Source organism: Acomys minous (assembly GCF_964271855.1).
Source record: "Acomys minous genome assembly, chromosome: 12".
NCBI classification, from domain to species: Eukaryota; Metazoa; Chordata; class Mammalia; order Rodentia; family Muridae; genus Acomys; species Acomys minous.
This window is the reverse complement of record NC_140493.1, coordinates 32,733,752-32,760,081: the sequence shown is the minus strand read 5'-3', so window position 1 is coordinate 32,760,081 and position 26,330 is coordinate 32,733,752. Positions and strand designations below refer to the sequence as shown.

The 26,330-nt window shown below is 39.4% G+C and overlaps 1 protein-coding gene and 1 long non-coding RNA gene across 2 annotated transcripts in view; one reads left to right on the top strand and one right to left on the bottom strand.

The window, feature by feature from the left end:
- The window catches only part of TRPS1 (transcriptional repressor GATA binding 1), a 236,542-nt gene that overhangs the window by 9,643 nt on the left and 200,569 nt on the right, over positions 1–26,330 (top strand).
- On the bottom strand, positions 4,819–9,958 carry LOC311580056. Its single transcript, XR_014773342.1, has 3 exons — positions 9,344–9,958; positions 7,087–7,130; positions 4,819–5,317 (listed from the first exon to the last, which is right to left on the bottom strand). It is a non-coding gene; the product is annotated as an uncharacterized lncRNA (long non-coding RNA).

Sequence of the window (26,330 nt, the reverse complement as noted above, 5' to 3'; positions counted from 1 at the left end):
TGAGGAAAAAAAAAATATATATATATATATATGTGTGTGTGTGTGTGTGTGTGTGTGTGTGTGTGTGTGTGTGTGTTTCAGTCTCAAAAGGATTAAGGATCTTGCTGGATGGAGGATTTTTTGAATCTCTATTTCTTTATGATATTTATATTTGAAAGGCAGTGACATAAGAAATAGAAGACACATACATCAAAATGATAATTTGATTTTATTGTTTGCTCCTGCGCAGGCCCATTGGCACTTAATTTCTCTGAGGAAATATACCAGATGGAATTATATAAAGTTGTGCTATAATGTGGAAATAATTATGAATACCTTTTTTTTTCTGGCAAAAAGATTAAGGCAATTTTAGTTAGTGCTTTTACCCAACTCAGCACTCCAAGATTATTGTGTGAATTGGACCACTTGATCAAAAAGGATGCTTGCAGTGTTTGGTATCTTGACATAAGGGACAGAGGAGACTTTGAAAATGCTCACAGCGTGTTTTAGATTTCCCACTATCACATTATCAGCGCTTGGAGGTCTTGTGATGCTTTTACTTGTTTCTTGTGGCATTAGTCAACAGCACCAAGCACAAACTGTTAGCATATTCGTCCACAGAGCTGGTCCAGTAAAATGAGGGATAACATTTTCATGAAGGTTTGGAGTGTGATGTAAACTAGAGTAATATTTGTCTTCCAAGGTAGGTCCTAAATTTGGGACTTGCCACTGATTCTCATTCTGATAGTTACAACAGGTAGAAATAGCCAGAGAGATCACTAAAGTTAGTTCTGTCTTTCATGTCTAGGAAAATATAGCACTGAATGTTTGCTTTTTGTGTGTTTTGTCTCCAAGCAGAGGAAACTGACAGTTTTATGTTTTAAGTGTAGAAAGTTGCTCTTGGCTGAGTAGCCCTGAGTTAATCACAGGGATGTTAACTTGAATTTTGGTCTTTATACAGTCTCTGAGTTTTCAAACGAAATGTGCTGTTGTTATTACCAAATTGACATCCTACCTTCTGGGTTGATTGTTAGATAAATGTTTGCTTAAACGCTCTTTCTTGAAGCCCATTGCTTTCAAAATACATAGCTTTTTTTTTTCTTTAAAGCTTTTCAGAGGAGGAAATATTTAATCTTGATAGGAGTTTTGTTTGTTTGTTTGTTTGTTTTTTAGATTGCTGAACCTCTGTCCTTTCCTGTAAAATACAAAGTAGTTTTACATGCATTTGGTGTTGTTCTTCTCTCTCTCTCTCTCTCTCTCTCTCTCTCTCTCTCTCTCTCTCTCTCTCTCTCTCATATTATCTTTTTAAAACCTCCGAAACAGGAGAAATCCAGACATCAATGATCACAATTCTCAAACCACACTCTGGCAGGTATTTTGGTCGTTTGTAAGGAGTCTCTACAGGGAGAACTCCTTTCCCGTGTCATTTTATTTTTTACTTCAGGGATGGCTGATTTGGAAAAGTCATGTACTTAATCATTAAAGTTAATTGAAAACTGTAAATGGTGTGAAAGAACATGCCGTTTGCTTGAGCATCGCTTACATTTTATTCATATGCATTAAATTTTTGATTGAAGGGGGAAAAAACCCCAAACTTTAACTAAGTTTGAATTCTATATATGAATAATCTATGGAATTCTCCAGAACTAGAAAGAAAATAGGAAACACCATCAGTAAATCCGGTTAGGGTTACTTCTGTAGAGATTAGAGATTTTTCCATGACATATTTTAGTGGGAGGATGTTAAGTATGAAGAAAACTCTCTCTGTTGACACCTGCATTTTCCCCCTAACTACTGTATGGTGAATGATGATGGACCTTCTTAAACTAGAGTTATGTACATAAATAAGGATGAGAATGTAGGGAAATGACAGACCTATTTATATGTAAGAAAAAAAAAGTTTTCATCTGTAATAGATGGGCTTTTTCCTAAAGAGGGAACCACCAAGTTATAACACAGTCTCCTGAAAGCTGTTCCTCCGAAAGAAGGAATTGGCCACAGAGATCACACTGATTTGTCTTTAGAAGTAGTTTGGTGTCTCTGCTGGTGGATATGGGAATGCTTCTAGCAGTCACCTCCTCTTTTGCCTGCTGTGATGTCAGGCGAGCATGTAGCCAGGACTCTGACGTGTGGCCTCATCCGTGTTGAGGGATTAGAACACTGTTAGGATTCCCCAGTCATGTTTGATGTGTTATTTTGGAACCACAGTTTTAAACATGAAATATAAGTAATGACGTCGGAGTAGCATTTTTATATTTAAGTTGAAGGAAGGAGTTACAGATAGTAAAAATTTCCACAAGCCCCTTTCACGTTTTCCTATGTAGAAGAAAATAGGGATTCCCTCCTTTGAAAAGCACCATAAAAATAGTTAAGATTGACCTTATTTTGATAAAGCATGATATGTTACAGATACTTGCTGAATTTCAGGGCCAAACAGAATGCACATTTTCCATAGATTTGTAATAGAGAAATCAACTAATAAAGGGACCTGACAGCTGAATGAATTAAGTCACCTGAGGTGACATGCAGGGCAACCGCTGGCCTCTGAGAGTATTATATTTGTTCTGTTATTCTGTTCTATAACCCCTTTTCCATTTCATTTATTGATGAGTGCAAAGCATGTGCTTGAATGTATGGTGTTCTGATTTCCTCAAGAGACAGAATACCAATCTACGTGTATGATCTTTTCAAACTGCTTCTCGGGACATGTAGGACCCTGAGCAGAGAAAGACCCTTTTCTCAATAGACTTTGTCGGTCAGGGATCTGCTGTGGTCTGTCATGATCTTGGTTCTGTAATGCACTCAATTCAGAAAGATCATGGGGTCCTATGTTATTTTCGATGGTATAAACTACTTAAATTGCTATTCCATTTTAGTGTGCTCATCTTGATCTACATAGGTAGATTGTACTAAAGGTACAATAACAGATTTTCCCCTACCTGGCTAAAATAATGATTTCCATAATAAATATAAGTAAATCAGTAGACAAGTTTCCAGGTTAATTTGGAAAATTTGCTTAACGTTTCAGATCCTTCAATTGTTTTTCCTTCTGCAGATGCATATGAAAATAGAGTCAAAGTGTCATTTAGTTTGTCATTAGTATGCAGCAAGACGTTGGGGGTTATATAATGAATTCATTGGTATATTCTGTTATTGCAAAGCCATATGTGATACAGGTCTCAAAGGTGTAACAGAAGTTATCTCACATCAGCGTTCTGCATAAAATGTAGGTGTAATGTTTCTTTTAGATACCTTAATGATATGAACCTCCTTAGATTTGCTGACACAAAGTCCAGCTTCGCTGAAAAAAAAATAATGATGACATTCTCCTTAATAAGAAGGCAGTTTCTGCTACTTTTCACTTTAGTTTAAAATACCTTCAACATTTCTTGATATTAAGACCAATGAAAATAATGGTCCATTTGAATTAATCTTTTTATAATAATCCAGGCCATCTTTGAGATTGGGTCTGAAAAATAAGATTATTTTCTTTGAACGTGGTTAAGAAAGGGGTCACAGCACTTTGTACAAGCCTCTCAGCACTTATAAAAACAATTTAACAAAAGAACAAGGGAAAACAGCTTTATCCTAAATGCTTTGCCTCTCAGCCCTGTCTTTTGAATGATAGGTGCATTTCAGCTTTAAGTATGCTTAAAAGAAATACTTAATTTATAGATGTAATGCCTTTATTTAGTTAGTTTAGTTTCTTCTTACATATTTAGCCATGATTTGGACTTAAAACACGAATATAGTTAACTTTTTTTTTTGTTGTTGATTCTAAGCAAGTCAATTTTCATTTGGCGTGTTTGAAGTACAGAATTCTCTTACATACTTAGGGGGTATAATAAAACCTTAAATTTCTTGCTTTTGCTTAGGGGTTATTTCTAATAATAAAATTGCATTTTGTAAAGGACAATACAACTCCATCCCTCAGAAGAGAAGCGCACAGATTGGTTATAGCTGCAGTAGGACTGCCCTGGCTTAGAAAAAAATGGTGCTGAATGCCATGAAGTAAGGAATTGAACTGGGCACCCTTGGCTCTGCTGCAGACAGCTCCAGAAGTGACTTTGCAGAAAGCAGGAGGAGCTGACAGGCTGTGGAAATGGGCTGGGCTGGGCTAGTCCAGGATGTGCACCTGAATCTCCTTGCTCTTGCTTGCAGGGTAAAGAAGAAAGATGTTTTCTTTTGCAAGGCTATTCTTTGTTTTGTGTCATAGCCGGATGGCAGGTGGTCCTTATCTTATTATTGTTTTTTTTTCTCTCCCCTTGCTTTGGTTGTTTTCTCTCCTTGATTTTTCTTTCAGGTGAAAGCTTTTATAAATAATTTATCAATAGGTGTTCCTTTAGAATAAAATGGTCTCCTAGTGGGATGGTTTTAAAGTAATTTTTCTAAAATAAACGAAGAGCCGTTGTTGTGACAATGGTCCTGGTCACTTCAAGTAGTATCTCCTTCCTCCTTACAGTGGTGAGCACACATGCTCTCACACTATCTACAGGCTAAACCCTTCCTCTGTCCTTACATAGCTATTGCGTTTTTCCTCTCCTTTTCATTCATTATTTCAGTATAGTTGAACTTACTATTTTACTCTGATTTTAAGTCATAATTTAATAATAATATATATCTGATACAATTTTAGCAAAAAAAAAAAAAGGTTAAATGTCTGCCTTCCCCAAGACGCTCTTAATCATTTTCTTAATGCCAAATTAAGTGTATTTTACCAATTAATTTCCCCCTCTATACATCAAACACCATTTGACGTGGTCTATTTTTGTTCTTTTACTTGAGGACATGAAATAGGCAGTTGTTGCCTTTTCTTTAGCGATTTATTCTTCCCATAAGTCATTGTATGTTTGACTTCATTTATCTTTTTTTTTTTTTACTTCTCTTGGATCACAGTTTTGCTAATTTATTCACCCACTGAAGCAAATTCTTTTTCAGACAGTCTTAAACTATTTTATACTTGTTCTCATGACATGTATTTGTGAACAAAGACTACCTTAGATGTTTTATAGAAGGCAGTTAAATGGGTTATAATCCACTTGTAGTTGTTTATGGAGCATTCTTGGAATGTAGGAAAAGTCTAAGTACAGCTTTGTAGGTAATCTATAGCTAATGAAGCTGGGAAATAGGTTAGGATTTAACCAGGATGGAAGTCTAGGTAACGCTCACCAAAATTACTGACTAGAACTTCTTGGACAGTTTTGAAAGACCCTAGCTACACTGAAAGGCTACTTTTAATTCATTTGGACATTGATTTCATGTTGTTTGTCAAACACGTTGCTTTTTGAGATTTATCCATTTCAGCGTTTCCAAGTCAGAAGTTGGAATCCAGTCTCTCCTTAAAAAAAAAAAAAAAAAGATAAAAGATAAACTGAAACACCTACAAAAATAAGCTGAGAGTGGAGAAAATCTTGGATGGCCAAATGAATTTGGTTCCTCTCCCATAAATCAGCCGACTGAAGTGTGCCAGGCCTCCCTGTTTCTTGACAGTGCTGCACTGAAGTCACCAGTGGCTTTGCAGAAGCCAAGCCCCAATGGAGTTTCCATCTGATTGCAATGCACAAATGAGCCTGTGTTGCCAGCCATCCTCTCCCCTGTCTCTCAGGGCTAGGCTACCAGGGCATTATGGTTCTGCCACTTTTCTAGTGTGCCTTTGATTTTTTTTTCTCCCCCTAAATGTCTGTTCCTTTCTTTGAGGATTTTATGCTTCCGGCTTTTCATCTGAATGAAACAATCTCAGAGTCTTCACCTTTCTTTCCATCCTGTCTCTGAGTGCCAACACCATCAGCTCCCACTTTCCTTCAGGAGGACTTGCTTATATACTTGTGTCCCCCGTTGTTCTGACATTTAGGACCCTCCGTAGGCCTTCCGTTTGATTTACCAGTTCTATCCAAAGGTCCTCAGGAGTCTGTCCCCAGGAGAGTGCTAACTGGTCCCAGAGAATTCTCAAACATGCATTTGCTGTTGCTTGACTATCTTTATGGCGCACCCTTTAGCCGCCCTTGCCTTCCGCAATCCTCTTTATGCCTCCTGAGGTCTGCCACTCACTTACATGGGAGCATCCCTGAGCTGGGCTACATCTCTGGCTCCAGTGTAGCCTGCAGAAGAATCATCTTGGCATTGTAAGCCCAAGGGAAGGGGGCCTAAGCTCAAACCATCTCAGTAGTTTCTTAAAAGTGTTAGATTAAGTTGGTACTTGAGAAAGAGCTTCTTTTTTTTTTTTTAAGTCCTGAAAAGTATATGACTTTCGAAGGGTTGAGAAATGTGTGGAATTGGCCTGTCAGGTTTCAGAGAGGAAAAGGATTATATGGTGCTACATAATTAATAGACTCTGCATGAAATTTGCCCTGATATTTTGTTCCTAAAGTATAATAGCCCTGGTTACAACCTAGCATGTTGTATTTTATAATGTCCTTTCAAATTCTGCATTTTAATCATTAGTCCTACCTAAGCAAGCAGAACTGTTGCAGAAAACCAAGGTAGAGCTCTAAGACATTTGGAAATGGGAGAAAAGCAGAAGCCAGTAGTACTACATTGATTTTTACTGGTACCACCTTTGAGGCACTGCTCTACTCAAAGATGCAGGATGATAAACAATGATTTTCCCCAAATAGTAAGGGTCATGATGTCCATCTCCATCGTAAAGAGTCAGATCCACGGATCTGAACTTTGTCTGTTGAATTCTTTCTCAGCATAAACATTGTGTCCTGTTGTTTAAAGACATCAACTTCTGCTTTGGCTTCACAGTGAAAGTGCCCTGTAAACAGGTCCAAAGATTGGGTGCTAAATGCACAAGGATGAGTTACACCCTGAGCAGATCCAGCAGGATTATTTATTGATAAGGACTGTCCGTGAGGCCGGAGGAGAACCATAGCCAGTACTGCGTTAAGATGCCCAGGTTCCAGCAGTGAGGGGATGTTGGATTTATCCTTTACTTTAGAAAAATACCTGTTTCCCCAAGTAATGACCAACAAAGTGTCTGAACACTTTATTGTGTTAATATGGTAAGTGACACATAATAAGTTAATATAATAAATGATTATAGATAATGTAGTATTTTCATCATAGAATAAGAATAGGCAAGACTACTGAATATTTGATTCTTACCAGTCACCTTTAGTTTCATCTTAATGCCAGGTAACCACACTGAACTAATTAAAAAAAAAGAAAAAAGAATTAGGTCTTGATCTTTTCTAAGTGATTTTATTTATTTTTAGCTAAAATATTTCTTTTATCTGAAAATTGGAAAGTCCCTTGGGTTAAATGTATGATTTCCTTAGCATTTACATATTAAACGGCTTTGGGAAAATTATTTAGTGATATTTTTAATATACGTTCTCACACCGCATGGAGAATGCAGTTGTGGCAGAGGAATCAGAAAGGGCATACCAGTACATTTTTTTTTTTTTGCTTGTGGGGCTGACTCATTTGTAGGGTTCGTATGCCTATGTATCTGCTTCCTCCTTAGAAACCAAACATCCCGAAGCTCCCCGGGAACCTTAGCTAATTGCAGTTTTTTTCAGGCGTACTTTTGTGATGTCACCTTTTATCTATCAGCGACTTTACAAATCCTTTGAAGGAGATATTTGGATTTGCAGAGTAGTGTCTGCCCGTATTTGGCACACTCTTTAAGCAACAGTAGAAAGAGTTCTGGTTAATAAGTAGGGTTTTTTAAATCCTCTGTACTTTTCCACAAATGAAAGAGTGCATACTTTTGGTTAAAGGCAAGTAGGCGAAATTTAGTCCTGCTGTTCTGGTAGCCTTGGTGGCTTAAGGGGGAAAAAAAAATCTCTTCATTGCCATTTCATAATCTCCGACATGACTGTCCAGCTCTCATGTCTGCTAAAACCAGAAATAGAGGAAGGAAATGCATGTGTTGGCTCCATGAAAGTGTTCCTTATCAGAGTGTATGTAGGAGTGGATGCTGATGAAGATGCCTCTATTTGCCAGCTGGACAGCATGTGTGCTTGGGCTCGTTTCCTGTCTGCTAATGCTGCGAAGGTGCCCTTGAGTGATGGGGAGGAGGACATTGTTAAGTGCGTTGGGCTTAGTTTTCACCTGGGAAAGTCAGAGAGCAGAGGGCATGCAAGCTTTGCTCAAAGGCTGGACTCGGTTTGCATAGACATGAGCTCCAAGCCCTCAAAACCTTCTTTGGTTGATGAGCAGCCAGCCTGGTGATGTTGGTAAGAGCAGCCACAAAGTCTTAGGTGAGGCAGGTTTGCAAGGAGTGAAGGGCTCTGGCCAGGAGGACTGTCTCTCAGCAGAGGACACCTTAATGTTAAGCTCCCCACTAAGGTTGCTGCCACTTCAGCTCAGTGTATTGTCTCCACCTGTAACCTTAGAAGGCAGGGATCACTTAGGGAACTTACACTGACTGGCCAGACTACAGAATGTAACCACCAGCAGCAGTAAGGATTTGTAGTCAGTCTGGCTTGTAAATCTGTAAACTGTTCTTTGCTGGTGGATGAGCAAGGTTCCATCTGCGGGATCCTGTAGTATGGTAAGAGGTAATATACTTATTTGAGGTAAGGCCTCACCGTATATCCAAGGCCTCAAATTTCCCATCCTTCTGCCTCAGCCTTCAGAATTCTGAAATTGTTGATGTGCACCACAGGGCCTGGCTTGACACAGTAGGGTTTTTAAGAGTATGCAATGGTTGTCACATTTGCACCCACCGTTCCACTGAGATTTCTCCTTAGGCCGTAATTCTTTGTTAGGAGACAAAGTGTCACCTTTATATATAAGACATTTAAAAATGTTTAGAGTAGTAATCTAGAAACATCAGAAATAACATTTTTTTTCCTGTAGCCATAGCTGCAGTGTCTAGTAAACACAGGCCACACACACACACACACACACACACACACACACACACAGAGAGAGAGAGAGAGAGAGAGAGAGAGAGAGAGAGAAAGAGAGAGAGAGAGACTGAGACTGACTGACTCACAAGCATAAGTAACTGCCTCTCCTGGCACCATTACTGTAAAAAGGCTGTGCTCAGCAAACCCTGGTAAGAGGAAGTTGTTGAATGACATGGGGACGTGGCACCGTCCTGTTAATTTTCATGCTTTGTGTTTCCTAATGTATTTGTACTCTTGGGGAACTACTGCTCAGAATGGGGTCTGGACAACCTTGAATTCTGATGTGGCTTGTAGATAGATTTTACAAAGACATCAAAAAAGCACGCTTGGTTCCGTTTAGACCTAAGCATTTCCTTAAATCAGTTATTAGCTTTATGGCTCTATTTCTTCGTTTATTATTTATTTATTTGTTCCTAATCGCGTTTTTCGCAAGAGTTATAAAGATCCAGCGTGGCTCTGGGGATAGTATGACGAGAACTAGACAGAAGAGTAAAATATTGTACCTTTCCCCCCTCTTTAAAGGCGAAGTGGAAAATGGGAGCCTCAGTTCGGTGAGCCTCAGGGTCCATTTTCTTTGCGGCGCCAAGAGAAGCCGCGGTGCGATTCGGGAGGGGCTGAGGCTGCAGTGGCGCCGGGGCCGCAGCTCCAGGTCAGGCCCGGGAAACCCGGGCGCTCGCGCGTGCAGGGCGGTGGGCGTGGAGCGCGGCGCCGCGGGAGCTGGTGCGCAGCTTGCCGGGCCACCCCGCTCCGCTCGGGGCCTCCTGGGCCAAACCTTCTTCGTGTCTCCCTGGCCGCTTCCTCTCCTGCCGCCGCCCTCCGGGATGACGGGGCTCTCGGGTTTCCTTCCGCCAGCCCCCAAGATGGGTTTATCTACAGTGACTCATCTTTTAAGCCCTGTTCTTCACCTGCGTTCGCCCTGCAAACTGCAAGAGTTGCCACGGCGGAGAACTGAAGTCCTAGTTTTTCATTAATTAAAGAAATCTTTGATGAGCGGCTTGCTTTTCCGGGGTTTTTGGTTTGGAACTTTATTTGGGGACAGGAACACACGGCAGAAGGGAGCCTTGTGTCTCAGGCTTTTCAATCAGAAAGCTAGGAATAAAATAGGCCCACAGTCATGGCCTCCAAATCGCCATGCGCCTTATAATTAAGTAGCTTTATAAGCACATGAAACTTTTTTAGTTGTAGCCGATCCTTGTATACGTTTTGGTGCTTTATGTCTTTATAGTCTTTTAAAGTATAAATTTGGAGACAGTTGCCGAATTGCTATTCAAGCTGACTTGTCTTTACATTACCAGCCTTATTTTAAAGATATACCTTGTTAAGGAAATGCCTCGTACACCCTTCGTTTTAATCTCCTTTTCTAGAACTCCATATTATTAAGAGCGTATCATGCAACAGCAGTTATTTTTAGTGTAACTGCCCTGAAGTTCTTCCTCAGACAGGTATTTAGCAGAGATTGAAGGTTATTGATTCATGTAATTTGTATCCAACTGCTTCCTTTGGCCTTGAAGATCTGTGAGTGTCTACCATTAGCCAAAGGAAATAATTGATATGTGTGCCTGGGTGTGAGGTGTCCAGCTTAGCTTGTAAATGACCAGGGTTGTACGCTGAGGCTTTCATTAATTTTAAAATTAAAAATGAAAAGGTAAAGATATTTAGATAGTCATTTAAGCATATGACAGGTTCAATTCTAGCACCAGTCTCACTTGGGCAAGTTTTTACATGGATGTGAGTTGACAGATTTCTCTGATGGTTGTTTGAAGGTGTCTGACTGTGCGATCCGGAGCAGCTTTGGTGTCCTTACATAGAGCAAGAGGCTTGCAGCTCCTCCTCATCTTTCCTCAGTCTCAAGGTGCTCTGATCATAAAGGTGTATGTACCTCCAGGCCGGGCAGATGAGATCAATTCACAAGACGATGCATCAAAATGAGATTATTTTATAAAAAGCAAACAGTTGTCCCTTGAGCATGCATGTTGACTTAGTGCAGCAAATTCTTTTTAAGGAATTCATTTAAAGGAACTTAATAGCCTATGGTAAAACATCAACTGTATTAGTTACCAGTAAGCAGTGCCCTGCCTGGCCTCAAACCCCTTAACTAAATAATCACACCCCCGCCCCCGATTAAACTGCGGGACTGAAGCCAGCACCAGAAGCACCCAGTCTAGTATACAAATAAGACTTGAGGACGTCATCCCTTGTCTGTGTTAAAGCCAGTCATAGTATTGGGTACCACCCATTCATTTTTTTTTTTCAGAGTCATCAGTGAGCATCACCATATTCTTAGCCTCTTGTCTTGTTTTGCATTTTCTACAATTTGAGCACTTGACCTGTTTCTAGGCTTATGCAGGATGCAAATTAAACTATATGTGATTCAGCCACCCTGGTGCTTTTGGGTTGTTCTATTGTCTAGGATAGGCTAATGTCCAGCTTTGCTTAGCGTTCCAGCAAGTTGTGGCTGTGTGCTTATTTCTATTGTGTGGTTCTTTTAGAATAAAGTCAGGTTCAGAGGAAATGTTTCATTGCCCAAGTTTGTAATTTTCCCACCTGTGGCCTTGACTAATAATACATCGGTTTTCGGGGAAGAACAATGTAGATAACCTATGTAAACAGACCGGCTGACTGCTAAAGGGCTGTGTGAATATTTATTATGATAATGATAATTATAATGATTGTTCTGTTTCTAATCTTTTTAATTTCTGTATACCATTAACTATGGAAATACTTGTTAGACTATTCAAAATGGTGCTTCTAAGTGAAGTTTCTCAACCATTCCTAACTCTGTGATCCTTTAATACAGTTCCTCATGTCGCTGTGACCCCCCCACCATAAAATTATTTCATGGCTACTTCAGAACTATAATTGTGCTACTGTTATGAAAGGTAATGTAAATACGTGATATGTGAAATATCTGGTGTGCAACCCCCGAAGGAGTTAAGGCCCACAGGTTGGGCACTGCTGTTCTAAGGCCTTATTTTAATTTAGAATGAACATTTATACATTATTCTTATGCAGAAGGAACAAACTGAGACTTGTAGGAACATGTGGCATCATAATATTTCCAGAAACGTCCATGGCATCATTTTCTCGATGGCTCACTCATGCCTTGGGTTTATTAATTCCATTGTGTTTTGATTTCTTTTCAAGGCTATCGTGGACTGTACAAAAGTTAAAAAGAATGACTTTGGAATGTTTTATGTTTTTTTGACGGCTTCTGTAAGCATTCCATTTTCTTTGGGAGAGGGCAGTTCTTCCTTTAATATGCAGTTTCTTTAAAATGTCACATGACTTCCTGATAGCCAATCTTTTCTTATCATGGCTTACTTTCTGTGGTGATTTCGTGACCCTTCTTCCTCCTCTCCGCAGTATTGCACAGTTCCTCCTTAGAATTAATCACTGTCCACCGTCTTATTTGTCAACAGGGGTGGTAGCATTGTCAGGACACACCAAGGGCTCCCCTGAAGGCTGGTGTCTCAGTTGCAATGCCTCGTGGTTCTCCCTGGATGTTTTAGAACTGACTTTCTTTCCTGGGATGAAGTGAAGGCTGTGTGGTCATAGCATCTTGTTAATAAAATGACTCGTTAATGCTTATATCCCTAGTGTTTCTTAAGGAAAACCATAAAGGGAAGTTATTTGATTCTCTTGTCACCACAGCATCCACGCTGTGGCGCAATTCTGAAGTATTGTCTGCTGAAAAAAACAGTTCAGGCAGGAAAGCCCTCAAGGCTTAAAAAACAGAACAAAAACAACAAACAAACAAAGATCAGACCAGATGTAGAAGATACCTCTTAGTCGTGAGATACAAGAAATGCCCCTGATATTTCCTGAGATTTTTCTGGAGGAAGCTACAGAAAATCATTGGAACTGTTATGTAATTTGGTAGCAGAGATGTTTCTAGCCAAGAGTGCTAATTTTTCAATGGTTGCTAGCAGGTGCTGCCATTGAAACTGTGTGTGGGTCATAAAATGTACAAGTCCCTTATGAAGGGGCTTGGAAATAGTACTTACTGATGGAATGACTAGAACTTATCTTTTTGCCTACATAAATTTTATGGAGGAATTTCTAGAAACCATTTAAGAATTTCTAAAATGCAACTTTCAAAGGGTCTGAAAACTGTAATTTAGACAATCTCCTTTATTTACTCTTTTTGCTTAGAAATGAATAAGCCAGAAAATTCCTCCATATACTTCATTAATACTTATGTTTTTTTATGGTGTTGTATATGTGTATGTGTTTGATAGTATCAATACCTGTTCATCAAACACAAGACTGACTCATATAGACTTTTGAAATTAGAGACAGTCCCAGGCGCTTTTCATGTCCACATCGCAGTTGTTTTTCAATACTTATCTTCAGTAACTGGAATTCATTTCTATATGCTGGTAATTCGATAAACTGTTTTGAAATGCATTTCTTGAGCTCAGTGTAATTCCATTGCCTCTAATGAAAGGCATGTGACCCTATAGATTGGAAGAAATGTCTGTGGTTGGCTCCCACAGAGACCTTGCTGCCCCTTTTGGGCAATCTTTAACCTGGCACCCGCTAATGTGTTTGCTAAGATAGAGTTTTCCAAAATTTAAATAATGTCAGATTTGAATAGATGCCAAGAATCAATGTGGCACTTTCTAAATTTTGTGAAGCTAAAATTTCTGGTTAAAAAAAAAAAAAAGAGTACATGTCACAGATGAGCAGTTAGTAATGACTTCAGCGTAGCAGGAAAAGAGCAATTCCCATATGTTGATTCTAGTCGCATAATAAAGAATGTTATAGAAAGATGGCAGAGTATTTAACAAGCTGTGAGTTAATGCGACAGTGTCAGCGGATCCGGATCCAGAAGGATAATCGCTTTACCACATTTCTTCAAAAATATTGGAAGTTATAGGACAAAACAGAAAACTTGCTACGAGTGAATGCAGGCCGGGCTGCACTGCCTCTCCCAACCCAGAGGCAGACAGTCAGACTGAGTGTCTTTAAACAGTGCAATGGTTCCAGGATGCTTGTGTGATCGCAAAGGCATGGATAGGTCTCTTTGTCAGGCTCAACCTCTGAGGTTTATTCCTGTGTGAGAAAAAAGAAGGCATGAATGAATGCTGCCTTCCAAACCTGAGATTCTGGACTGTCCTTTTCAACAACGCAGGGGTTTTCTTCGTACCGAGAGCCTGTCTGGTTCAAATAGGAACTATATTCTTCAGTATCAATGGGCGCATCATTCAGTCATGGAGATACATTTGTTTCTGGTCCTACATAAACAGAGGAGACAGGCGGGGGTTGTTTGTTAAATATTAGTAACTTCTTTCCAAGAAGCCCTGGGTTCATATGAGCACTCCAATTTCCTTGCCCCATGAAATCTAGAGAAATTGAAGAATTAAATTGAATGTATTACTATTATTATCTGTAGATCCAGTGACTGAACCTGGAATTTCACCCCTACTAGGCAAATGCTTGCCCTCTGAGCTACATCCACAACCCATTTTTCCCTGTAAGTTTTTTTTTTTTTTTTATTTTAAGACAAGTTTTACTAAGTAGCCCAGGCTGGCCTTGAATTTTGAGTCATCCTGACTCAGGCTCCTGAAGATGGGATTTCAGGCCTATGCCATCAGGCCTTGTAGAAGAATTTTCTGTTTCTTTTTTATTTTTGAGACTGAGTCTTGCTTAGGAATCCTGGGCTAGCCTGAAATCCCTGCTGTAGCTAGTATGGCCTTGAATTTGTGCCAGTTCTTTTGCCCTAGCCCCTGGAGTTCTGGATCTTCAAGCTTGACCTGCAGTGTCTGCCTGTAAGATTTAATTCTGAACTGTAGACTTGACTGACTTTTGGCAACTGGAAACTCTGTGTTTCCCCCTTGCCTTTGCAGGCAATCCTGGAGCAAGGAAGGGAATCTTAGCATATATCTATATGCATTCATCTACAAACTTAAATGTTTTCAAATTCAGAGACTATTGTTTGAATGTTCAGCAATGCACTTATCTCTTTAACTGAATCAGGTAGTGTGAGATATATAAAATTAACAACCCATAAGGAATTTCTGTGGGATGCCTTCTGTAAACCATATTCTTTTTCTGTAAAAGCAATGAAATTGATAATTAAGTTATTTCCCAGTCTTTGCAGTGCTTGAGACATTCTGTAGGAGCTATGTGGAATTAAAGCAATTCAGGTACTGATTTGTATGCATTAACTGCCATCATATGCTGCATGTTGAGTGTATCCTAAGTGTTACCACAGAGCACTAGCTAGTTTAAGAGATTAAGGAAGGGCGTGGGCTACAGTCACTTCACTGTTGTTGTTTGATCTGTACTGTACTGTCAGTGTACAAACTCTTCTGGAGAAACATTAATTTAAGCAAAGTATCATTGACTTTCCCCTAAAGAGTGAAGATGAGAAATCTGTTCAAATGTGCTATTCTCTACTCAAAATGGTTTGATCACCGCCTTTTGGTTTAGGGAGATTAACAACAGATCAGTTTCCCACAAAATACCTCTTCCTGTCAATGTGTGCTGACATCCTGTTGCCCTTCTAGGTTTAGTTCAGAAGGTGCCTACTGTGTGCCACTAATTCGATCCTTTTCCTTTAGAGAAATGATGTCTTGGAAATTAGAGCATCACGTCTGTGCAAATCTGTTGCAATGCACATTGTTAGTTTATGCTCTCTTCTGCTAGTATTCCTTTAAGGAGAACTTTATTAAACTGGCAAATTATCTGTACTAGAGTAGGAATTAAGGCACCAGAGAGACATTCAAAAGAGGAAGGGTGCAGAAGGGGCTCAGTGGGCAAAGTCATACGTGTGTAACCTGACTTTCAGTTGCCAGAGCCTATGGAAATCTGGATGTGGTAGTGTACATATCTGCACTCCTTGCACTTTTACAAAATGTGTGAGGTGGAGACAAGAGAATTCTCAGAAGTTCATGGGCTAGCTTACTTGGTGAGCACAGCCTTGAAGAAGAGATCGTGCCTTAAATAAGGTAGATGCTAAGGACTTACACCAGACATTGTCCTCTGATCTCCACATGCCCCATGGCACAGGTATGCACACCATGTGTGTAAGCACATGTATGTAGAAAGATAAATATAGAAAAGAGGAGAAAATCTTGACCAAAACTACATTGGTTTTGCTTAATATGTGTGCATAATTCTTTGCCTAGGAGCACCCTGTATGTGTTTATCTTTCTTTCCCTAACCTACTCACCGTCAAGAAGTACCCGCTATTCCAGACTTATTATTCTGTTTCCAAAGACCATTACCTCAAGCTTGAGAACAATGTGAGGTGTTTCCAAAGTCACAGACAGTGGTGTCTAGAGTTTGAAGATGCCTTTAGGATGCTTGCAATATCACAAAATATTCACAAGCCAACATGTTCTGCCTATTTTTCCCACGTCTTTGGCTTTCCCTACAGGGCCTTAGAAGAATTCATCTGTGATGGGCATGGAGAACTAGCCTTTGCTAAAAGTCATCCTGTTTGAAAAGAAACTTCCCCTGTTGCCCAGAAATGGAGGATTTATGCATTGGTATAAAGTAAAAGTTTAGGTGAGCCTTTGGTTCCTCAGTGTGAAGTCTGCCATGGTTCCATCTATACAGATCTGACTGAAATTACAGGGGCCTCTGGCTGTTATGGTAAGTTCTGGTTTTCACAGACCAGAACCTATTAGTAGAGTCATCACTGAGATTTAGATCATGTCATCATCAACAATCACTGAGATTTTTGATGATGAGTTTTGAAGGGGACTCTTTAGATGTGGGCTCACTTTGGAAAGTCTATGTTTATTTTTCAGTTTACTTTGGAAAACTATAAAATGTTGCCAGTGTAAGAACACAAAAGTCCATATACACTGTGCTTAGACAGAGCTGGAAAGATCCATTAGAGTACCACAGAAGAGTCAAATGGGTAATCTATGCCCTCAATTCATGCTACTGCTGTTGTTTTAACAAGTTTCATCAATTCCAGTAATTTTGATGAGTTCAGCCAACAAATGTTTATAACATGTTTTTTCATTGACCATAGGTCCCGAGAATAGAATTTGAATGGCAATAGAAAGACATCATTCAGAGAGAAATTCATAATGATGAAACAAAATTAGCAATAGTCCTATTTCTAATTTGACCAAATATTTGAACTACATGCGAATATTCCAATGATCAAATGTCATTAATCACTCACAAACACGTATCAGGAATTTGACATTTCCTTTTGAGCCCAGAACATCTTGCTTAGGTTTTTCTACTTTTATTTATGCTTTAGAATCAAATTCCTTTTGGAATCTATTAATTTCCTTCACATTTTGCCTTTCTATTTCTCAGTATATATATATCATACCATCCTAGTTTATTACTATTATTTATTTTACTATTCTCTTCTTTTTAGAAACTTTAAGTGGGTTTGTGCTTCGAGGATGTTGCAGCCTTACCAAAATGCAAACTTCTGCCTTAGTTTCCTTTGGAACCGCAGTTCAATGCAACTATTTGTTATAATCTCTGACCTTCCGGTGTTTCTTGGTATATGTTTATAGTAGGCAGTTACCCTATATTTCACTTCTATATCTCTGGATACCTTCTCTATCTTCTATCAGGTACCCTGCATAATTCTATGTGAAGATAATATTCACTCATAAGTATCTCTAATGCTATCCTTCACATTGAGTTTTTTTCTTGATTTTTCAAGACAAGGTTTCTCTGTGTATCCTTGCCTGGCTTGGACTCACTTTGTAGACCAGGCTGCCCTCAAACTCACAGAGATCCACTTGGCTCAACCTCCCCAAGGACTGGGATCAAAGGCATGTACCACTGTCCAGCTCATTGAGTATTTTTTTATTATTAAAAGAATAGACAACAACATCATCATCATCATCATCATCATCATCATCATCATAGCAAACTGTTAATACTCAGTATTTGCATTTCAACAGATTTGTAGTTTGTGTTGCTCATTTTGCTCCTGTCATGTCTTGGCCTGCATTGTAGCTTAGGTAATTACTGTGAGCCTTGTTTCTCTGCTCAAGCTAGCCAGCTCTCCTAGAAAGGCAAACTTTTATCTGACCACTTTAGTATATTATAGATGCTTAGTTTATGGGTGAATGAACTCATTGGTATATTTGCGTTGTAAAGTGTCTTTGCCCATAAGCAGACCATAGATAAGACATTTGATGCTGCTCTTTCCTCCTCCTTCCCTCTCTTGTCTTCTCCTCCTTTTTCTTTTATTTTTGAACCATTAATACCTCTAAACTCAGGACATGGAACCACAGAAGCTTTATTGGTAAATAAATGTGTAATTTTGTTATTCAGGATAAGAATATTAAACTTCAGAAAGAGATCACTTCAGAACAGCCACATATAAGCATACACATTTATAAGTTATTTTTTCACTTAAAATGCTTGCCATGATGTTGACATTGTATTTGTAACCAAACAAGTAACTACTCTGTATGGAATGATCACACAACATTTTGTGAATATACACACTATACATTAGTTGTCAATAATACTTTTTTTTTCTAGAGAAATAGGGTTTCCCAACAGATGTAGTTTTCATCCTTTGTTTCGTAGAATTTTAACCTCAACACAGCATCTGTTGATACCAAGGACCTTCTCAGTTCTGTAAGAAGCATGTTTATCTGTTTTGATGTGGACTTTCCTGCCTGCTCTCCCCAGATCCCCCTGCATTTTTCCAGCTGGCAGGCACTTCTATCCTAGGAACCCCTTTTTTGTAGACCAATATAGATCAGGTATTCTATTTCCTGTTTTTGTTTTTTCTTTCTAGACTATAAACTCAGTGAGTAAATTTTGATGTCTAGTCTTTGCACATCTCACTCAATACATGGATGCATGATTGAACCCTAAAATTCCAGTTTTCTGAGTAGGTGTGGTGCTAATTTTGACAGCGAACTTGAGCCTCAGTTATTGAAGTATCTGGTCAGTTTTATAATATTTACACAAGACATAGGAGTGAAAACTAAGTGAGTACCATGCCAAGGGATACCTTTGACATTGGTCTCTAGAAAAAAATTCCAGATATTATACAATTGAATCATTTGCATTTTTTCACAAATGTTCATAATCATGGACACTTTGACCTGTTTAAATATTTTACAGTTAAAGTTACTGAAGTAAAGATTAAAACACTGTTCTCTCACGTAGTATTTCTGGTCATTAGAAGGGAGTGCTGGGCTACGGTGATTGTCTACCTGACCCAGCTCTTTTTTCAGTTCATCTGGTCCTTATGGATGAGATGTACTGTGTGCTGCTGTGCTGTGCTGTGCTGTGCTGTGCTGTGCTGTGCTGTGCTGCTGTGCTGTGCTGTGCTGTGCTGCTGTGCTGTGCTGCTGTGCTGCTGTGCTGTGCTGTGCTGCTGTGCTGTGCTGTGCTGTGCTGTGCTGCTGTGCTGCTGTGCTGTGCTGTGCTGCTGTGCTGTGCTGTGCTGTGCTGTGCTGTGCTGCTGTGCTGTGCTGCTGTGCTGTGCTGTGCTGTGCTGTGCTGCTGTGCTGTGCTGTGCTGTGCTGCTGTGCTGCTGTGCTGCTGTGCTGTGCTGTGCTGTGCTGTGCTGTGCTGCTGTGCTGTGCTGCTGTGCTGTTGTTAGGTGACTCTAAGCTTTGACTGTTTCTTTTTTTTTAAGGAGCAATTGTGAGTGTTAAATTATATTTTTAAAACTTGGAACAAATTCTATATGAAAAAATGTGACTGCATTGTATATTGTGTAGTATTCTCTAAATAAGAATGAAGTAGTTTTAAGAATGTTTTCAGGTATGCCTATTTTAGTTTTGTGTTTATCTTTTTTTTTTTTTGTCAGTTACTAGTGCACTTTAGAAACCATTTAATTGAAAATAGAAGACAAAGTCTGTAGAAAATATTAACCAAGTGGAAGGTGAAAACGAGTAAAATTTTACCTATTAACTTTTTTATGCAAAATGAGCAACCACTCATTAGTATTTAGTTGAGAGATGGAATACCTTGATTTCCTGTTTTATACCAATTTATGGAAAGTCATAAGGGGTTAGGATCTGGCACTTTTTTTTCTAAACAACAGTCTTTATTTGGTGTTATAAAGAATTCAAGAATTTAGATGGTGAGTTTACCAAAGCAAATGCACAAGGCTTGAGTTGGCTGCCACAGAACAGTCTAGTCTTCCAAGATAAGCAGGTAGCTATACTGCCTTTCCCGTTGCCTTTTCTCATCTGTGAATGAGAAAATAGAAGGGGTAAATAGATAACTTACAGGATTTTGCTGAGGGTTAAGCGGGGAAATTCTGGAAGTAAATAAATAAATAAGTAGGGAATAATACATGTCTCATAACTGATTCTCATCCACTCTAACTTAGCTTGTCTCTGAGATATACCTATGTATATAATCTCATATTTGTACAGTTGCATATCATCCCATCATGACGACTTGCATTTAGTAAATACCGATGTGCCTGTCCTGGGATCCTCCTGGCACCCTTGTTAACAATCCTAGATGAAAAGTTTTCTGCTTACTCCCTGTTTCACAGTCTCTGATTATCTTTCCCACTCTTGTTCTTCTATTCTTTTCTGCTCTTAGTTTTAATCTCTTGTTTCGAACACTTTTTCTCAAATCACCCATTTTCTTTAAAATTCTAAGTTTGTCTCTTCTCTCATCCCGGTGCCTTCCTCACTACACAGAAGCTCCTTGTCTGTGCACGGGCCTGAGGCACCAACGCTAACTCTCCTCAGTGAGGTCTTGAAGGTGGAGCTTGAGAACACAGCCACTGAAAGACTTCACCCCAGCCTATCTGTCCTTGCTTTCTGCACAGCAATTCATGGTTTTTTTTGGGGGGGGGGAGGCGGGTGGAATGTAGTCAAAACATCACAAGATTTGTAAGAATTATGACAAAATGAATTCACCTGTACAACTGCCTTTCATGTCAAGAAACACAGTATTTATACTTTAAAGTCCCGTGCCCCATCTTGAACCCGACTTCTTCCCCTAACAATCAATTCTTTCCTGTCTGATAACAGCATAATTTCGCCTTGCTTGGTTTTGAGCCCTACAAGAAATAATGTGGAGCATTTATGAGTATTCCATGCATGCACTGGTCCTGGGCATCTTGTGCTGTTATAAGTAACCTGTTGTGTGTAGTTTCTTCATTTCTTTTTCAAGATAATATTGTATAATAGAAGCACATACTTCACTGTTTATTCTCACTTTATTCATGTTTATTTGGGTTCTTTATAGCTTCGACAGTGCAGAGAATCAGGCTATGAGTACTGATGTGTGTGCCTGCGTATGGTATGTGTTTGTGTGTCTTTGAAATTAAACATGGTTTTGTGTCCTTCCAGATGTTTTACGTTTTAAGGAGTCTGATCAAAACGTTTGATGTTTTTCTGCATTATTTTTATACCAGAGGCATTATGTTTTAAGCTCTATTTTTACATATATCTAATTTTTGAGTGTGCTCTTGTTTCCATCTCTGTGGGCACATGCAGCTGAAGGACAAAGCTTGGCACATCTGGGATCTTCCTCAACTGCTGTACACTTTATTACTATATAGTGTCTCTGAGTGAACTGGGAGATCACTGATTTGGCTGCTTTACCTCAGGAGTTTGTTTCACAGATCTATCCTCATTTCTCAAGTGTTGGGTGTCCAGGTGGGCAGCCTGGCCTCCCAGCTTTTATGTCAGTGCTAGGGCTCCTAAGTCCATTCCTCAGTCCTGCGTGTCAAGCACTTTATCAACACTGAGCAGTCTTCCCAGCTAGTGACTCATAATGTTGAAGAGGAAGTTAAAGTTTGCTTATTCCTCAGTACTTGTGCATTTACTGCCTTGTGCACATAGATCTTGGGCCATGATAGTTTGTTCTTTGTCCAGTAGAAATAAAGGCAAAATGCTTTAATTGTGTATGTCTTCATTAGAATGTGTTATGTTGATGAGACAGTTTTAGAACTGTCTTAGCTTTCATTTTCTATTTAATGTCAAGAGACTTAAGGCCCTCTTGAAAAGATAAATACTATGCAGAAAAATATGAGAGTATTAATGTGTATACATCCAGTAAGAATATATGTGAGTATGCACCTCACCTCAGCTTTGTCTCTCTGAGGAACAATACTATCACAAAGCTTTAAAAAATCTCACATGTCCCTTGTCCTATCTCTCCAATAATCACAGTCATAGTGCGACATTGACAATTGTGGAAATTTGTGCCAGTTTTAGATGTGTTGAGCCTGCAGGGATCTGGAAGACAATGGATGGCATGTAGATACTTACAGATACAAATGAGTATATATCAATATTATGACTAATAATCACAGATGTGAGTGGAGATATGCTGATATTTTCTGATTAAAATTAACATTATTAATGACATTTTCTGGCCTGGGAAATTCACTCTAGTAGAACAGCATAAACTATAAATATCTCACCATTGTATAGTATGGAAAGTGCTGCTGAAGGTCATGTGTATGAAGTACCATGTGATAGTTCCGAAGAACAGTTTCCTATGTGACTATTATGGACGCCTTAGTAAATGTCAGACCATCTCAAAGACTTTAGGAATCTGGAACCCCTAGTGCTGGGTGCTTTAGGCAAGTCCAAATGCTGGATAACTTGCAGCCTCTATGTGTTCTTTGTCATGAGACATGGTGCCAAACAAGGATGCTTGTGATCTGCCTTTGGAGAATGATGCTCTTGCAAATATCCAAAAATTGTCATAGGTGTTGCCCAAGAAAAAACAAAAATATCAGAGATTTTTGGTGAAAATTGTAGTTTTAAACTAGTGCTATAATAGAGCATTAACAACCAGGTGTGCCCAGTGCTCAGCCTACACCTAAGGAAGGGCTTAAACTCCTGCTTCATCTGTAAAATGTGTCTGCAATATTACTTTACCCAAAACACACAATCAAAATTTAATCAGGTGAGATGATCTACTTTTGCTCCAGTTCCTGGCTCATCAAAGTTTTAACATGGCACATTTTGTCCCTAACTACAAATTGTCTTTAATTTCTGTGGCTATTCATAATCATAAGCTTGAAGGGGGTCTAGTTCTGAATTGTTTTTTTTTTATTTCAGTCAGATGAAGAAACAAATTGTGAAACACTTGAACCTAGAACTATGTGTTTCCCCCTTTATTATGACAGGTGTCCCCCACGAAGATGGATGGAGAAAAGGAATGACTAATTGGGGTACAGGTGGAGAAAATCTTTTCTAAAGGTGTGTGTGTGTGTGTGTGTGTGTGTGTGTGTGTGTGTGTGTGTGTGTGTGTGTGGTGTAGATAGAAGTGTCTGTTTATCCTGTATTTGAAAAGGAAGATTTATTACATTACCTATGTGAAATATTTCTTGAGTGAGCTAAGCTCTACCCTAGCTAATTCTGTCTTCTCACCTACATGCAACAAATGGCTGTTCTTATTTATGTGAATGGGAAGAGTGGAAACTGGTGAGGCCCAGAAGAATCCACGTGCATGGCCGTCCTTTCAAATTCGGCTCCCAGTGGAACTTTAACCCCAGTTCAAACTTCATGCTTAAAACTACTTTAAACATTCTGTCCTGTTTCAACTAATTCAGCATCTTTTTAGCACTCTAGTGTGTGATGTTGGCTCCTTCTCCTTCTCCCTATCCCCCTCTCTCCCGTCTCTCTTGTTTATCACCCATATCGGCCCTTTGTTGTCCTTCCTTTGTTCTTGCTCCTCTTGTACCTATTTAGTCCTCCTCTCTTCCCTCTCTCTCTCTCTCTCTCTCTCTCTCTCTCTCTCTCTCTCTCTCCTTCTCTCTCTCTTTCTTTCTCTCTGTTGTTTGAATCCTCACAGGATATACTGCTAATAAAACAGAATACCAAGGTTCATAATTCCATGGGATTTGTTCAGGCTCTACACGTATAAGATAAAGAGTTTACTTGAGGACACATGATTGTTTTAAACTGATTGTTGTTGTGGAGTGGCTATAAAAACTGCAAACTCAGAAAAGTTAGAGCCCCTGTATTTGGTGAGTATTAGTATTGAGTTCTGAGTTAACGAAGGGCTTATACAGCCTACATGATTAAGAATATATGACTTGGAAATCTTTGATCTAATTGTACGCTGATATTTTACCTTCTGCTTTTCACCACTCGGTGTCTGTAATTCTTTGACATTTCTCATCCTTCTAGATGTTGGTTCTATTATAGCATTTCACATTTTATCATATTATATCGCGTTTGGAAGTTCCTTTAATACTGACACCAGTATTCAAAATAACAAACTGTAAACAAACAAAAAAACCCTCTGTAAATCCATAAACAAATTGAAAACATAATAGTTTCCCTGCTATGTTAAAGAAGTTGCATTATGTATCATTATGCACGCTTTGATATCTTGGTTATTGTCCTTTTCTGTTGTTGTTTTTGGTTTTTTGAGACAGGGATTCTCTGTGTAGTCTTGGCTGTCCTGGACTCTCTTTGTAGACCAGGATGGTCTCGAACTCACAGAGATCAGCCTGCCTCTGCCTCCCCATGTGCTGGGATTACAGGCGTGCCCCACTGCACCTGGCTGATCCATGCTGTCTTGGAGCAGCACCTTCTCTGTGTTCAGTGAAACTTTAGTAGGGTATGTGGTATTCTGTGAAGTAAAGCCAAGTGGGATGGGGAAATTTAGCTCAAGTGGGACAGACTCCATCTTCTATAATGCCTACGACTTCTTGTTTTGTTTTGTTATTTTGTTGTTGTTGTTGTTGTTTTTTGAGACAGAGTTTCTCTGTGTAGCCCTGGTTTTCCTAGACTCACTTTGTAGACCAGTCTGGCCTCGAACTCACAGAGATCTACCTGCCTCTGCCTCCCAAGTATGTCTAAGACTCCTTAGAGCTAAATTTCCTAAGATACACTGGCTATTTAGGAGGGGTGCAAAGTATACAGTTTCCACTCGGCTTGATTTGATCAAGGACTTGTCTTTTATTTCTTTTTTTAGCAGTCACTATCATGAGAAGAATGTGAGAGGTTCTTGGATTAAGTGTCATGTCTGTTTAAATAGTCACCATCTCAAAATCCCAGACAAAGCTTAGCTGAATATGGGAGAACACAGGCAGAATAGTCTTAAATAATGACTTTTCAAAAATGATTCACCTAGTAGACCCTTCCTAAGCCAAGTACCCGACTTATGCACGGATTTTGTCTGTACTTTTAGAATCCATGCAGAAAACTTGATCATCCTAGAAGACATTGAACTGCGTTTTGCTAGACTGTGGTATCCTATGTTGCTTTCATAAGTAGAGATGATTTTGAAAGATTTATTTTATTTTACTTCATGTGTATGCACGTTTAGTTTGCATGTTTGTGGAGGTGTCACAAAAGAACATCAAATACCCAGGAAGTGGAGCTACTGATAGTAGTGAGCTGCCACATGGGTGCTGGGATCCAAACACGGGCCCTCTGCAAGAGCAGCATGTGCCCTCGGCCTCTTGACCCATGTCTCCAGATCTATTAACGGATATTTAAAGTGATAATTTTCATTCCAAATATAATTGTACTTAAAAAGAGAGAAATCTTCTACCCAGCTCCTCCTGTTGTTTCATCAGAAGTAAACGACGCTAGGTGGGTGCTTCAACTCTTTGTTGCTGTGACAAAAATGCCTGGAGAAAACTAAAAGGAGGAAAGGTTTATCTCTGCTCATCTCATGTGTCAGAGGTTTTAGTCTGTTCTCATGGTCTCATAGGCATGGTGAGGCAAAGCTGACCCCCCCCGCCCCACCCCTGTGCCAAACAAAAAGCAGAAGCAAAGAGGGCAGGCAACTTGGAAAGACACATTCCTTTGTGGACTCACTGACTTACTTCATACCATGACACTCCAACTCTTGTAGTTTCTACCAGACGTCTATGTAGTTTAATTAATGATTGCAGTGACTCTAAGCAAGGTGATATCTAAAACAAAACAAAGCTTGTATCATTGACATGTGCTTATTTCGCCACATGAAGGCCTACTATAAATACAGTGAATTGGCTAAAACCAATCTGGTGAAGCACATGCTTAGGTCTTAGGAAACATGGAAGAAAGGATGCCTATTGCTCTTCTATTGTGTGGATGTTTGATCACATCTTCATGATGGTTGTGCTTTCAACTCTTGGACACTTCCGTGGTTCCGTACTTAGACCATTTGTCCTTAGATGGCTGGAGGCCTTTAAAACTACTTCCTATTGTATGTAAGGATGAGCTCAGTGGTTTCTAAGTTACTTCTCGGTTTCATGAGGAAGATCTATCGCATATGAAGGCACAAGCCTACTTCCCCTCATCTCTGAGAGAGGAATGCTTTCTGTCTCTCATCTATGTCTACATATAGCACACAGACATACAGTATATTGGTAGCATACATTGTCAAGGCATCTTTAAATCTTATGTTCAGCTTGGTACTCTTTTAAAACAAAACAAATAAATAAATGACCACAGTAACAAAATGCTCACCTTACCTTCATAGTGCACTGACAACTGAGCACTCTCTGTGAAGGATGCTGTCTTCATAGCATGCATCCATTAGCGTTACCATGCCGTACTCTATGTACTTGGTATGTGCATCACTTTATCAAGTGGGTTAGCACAT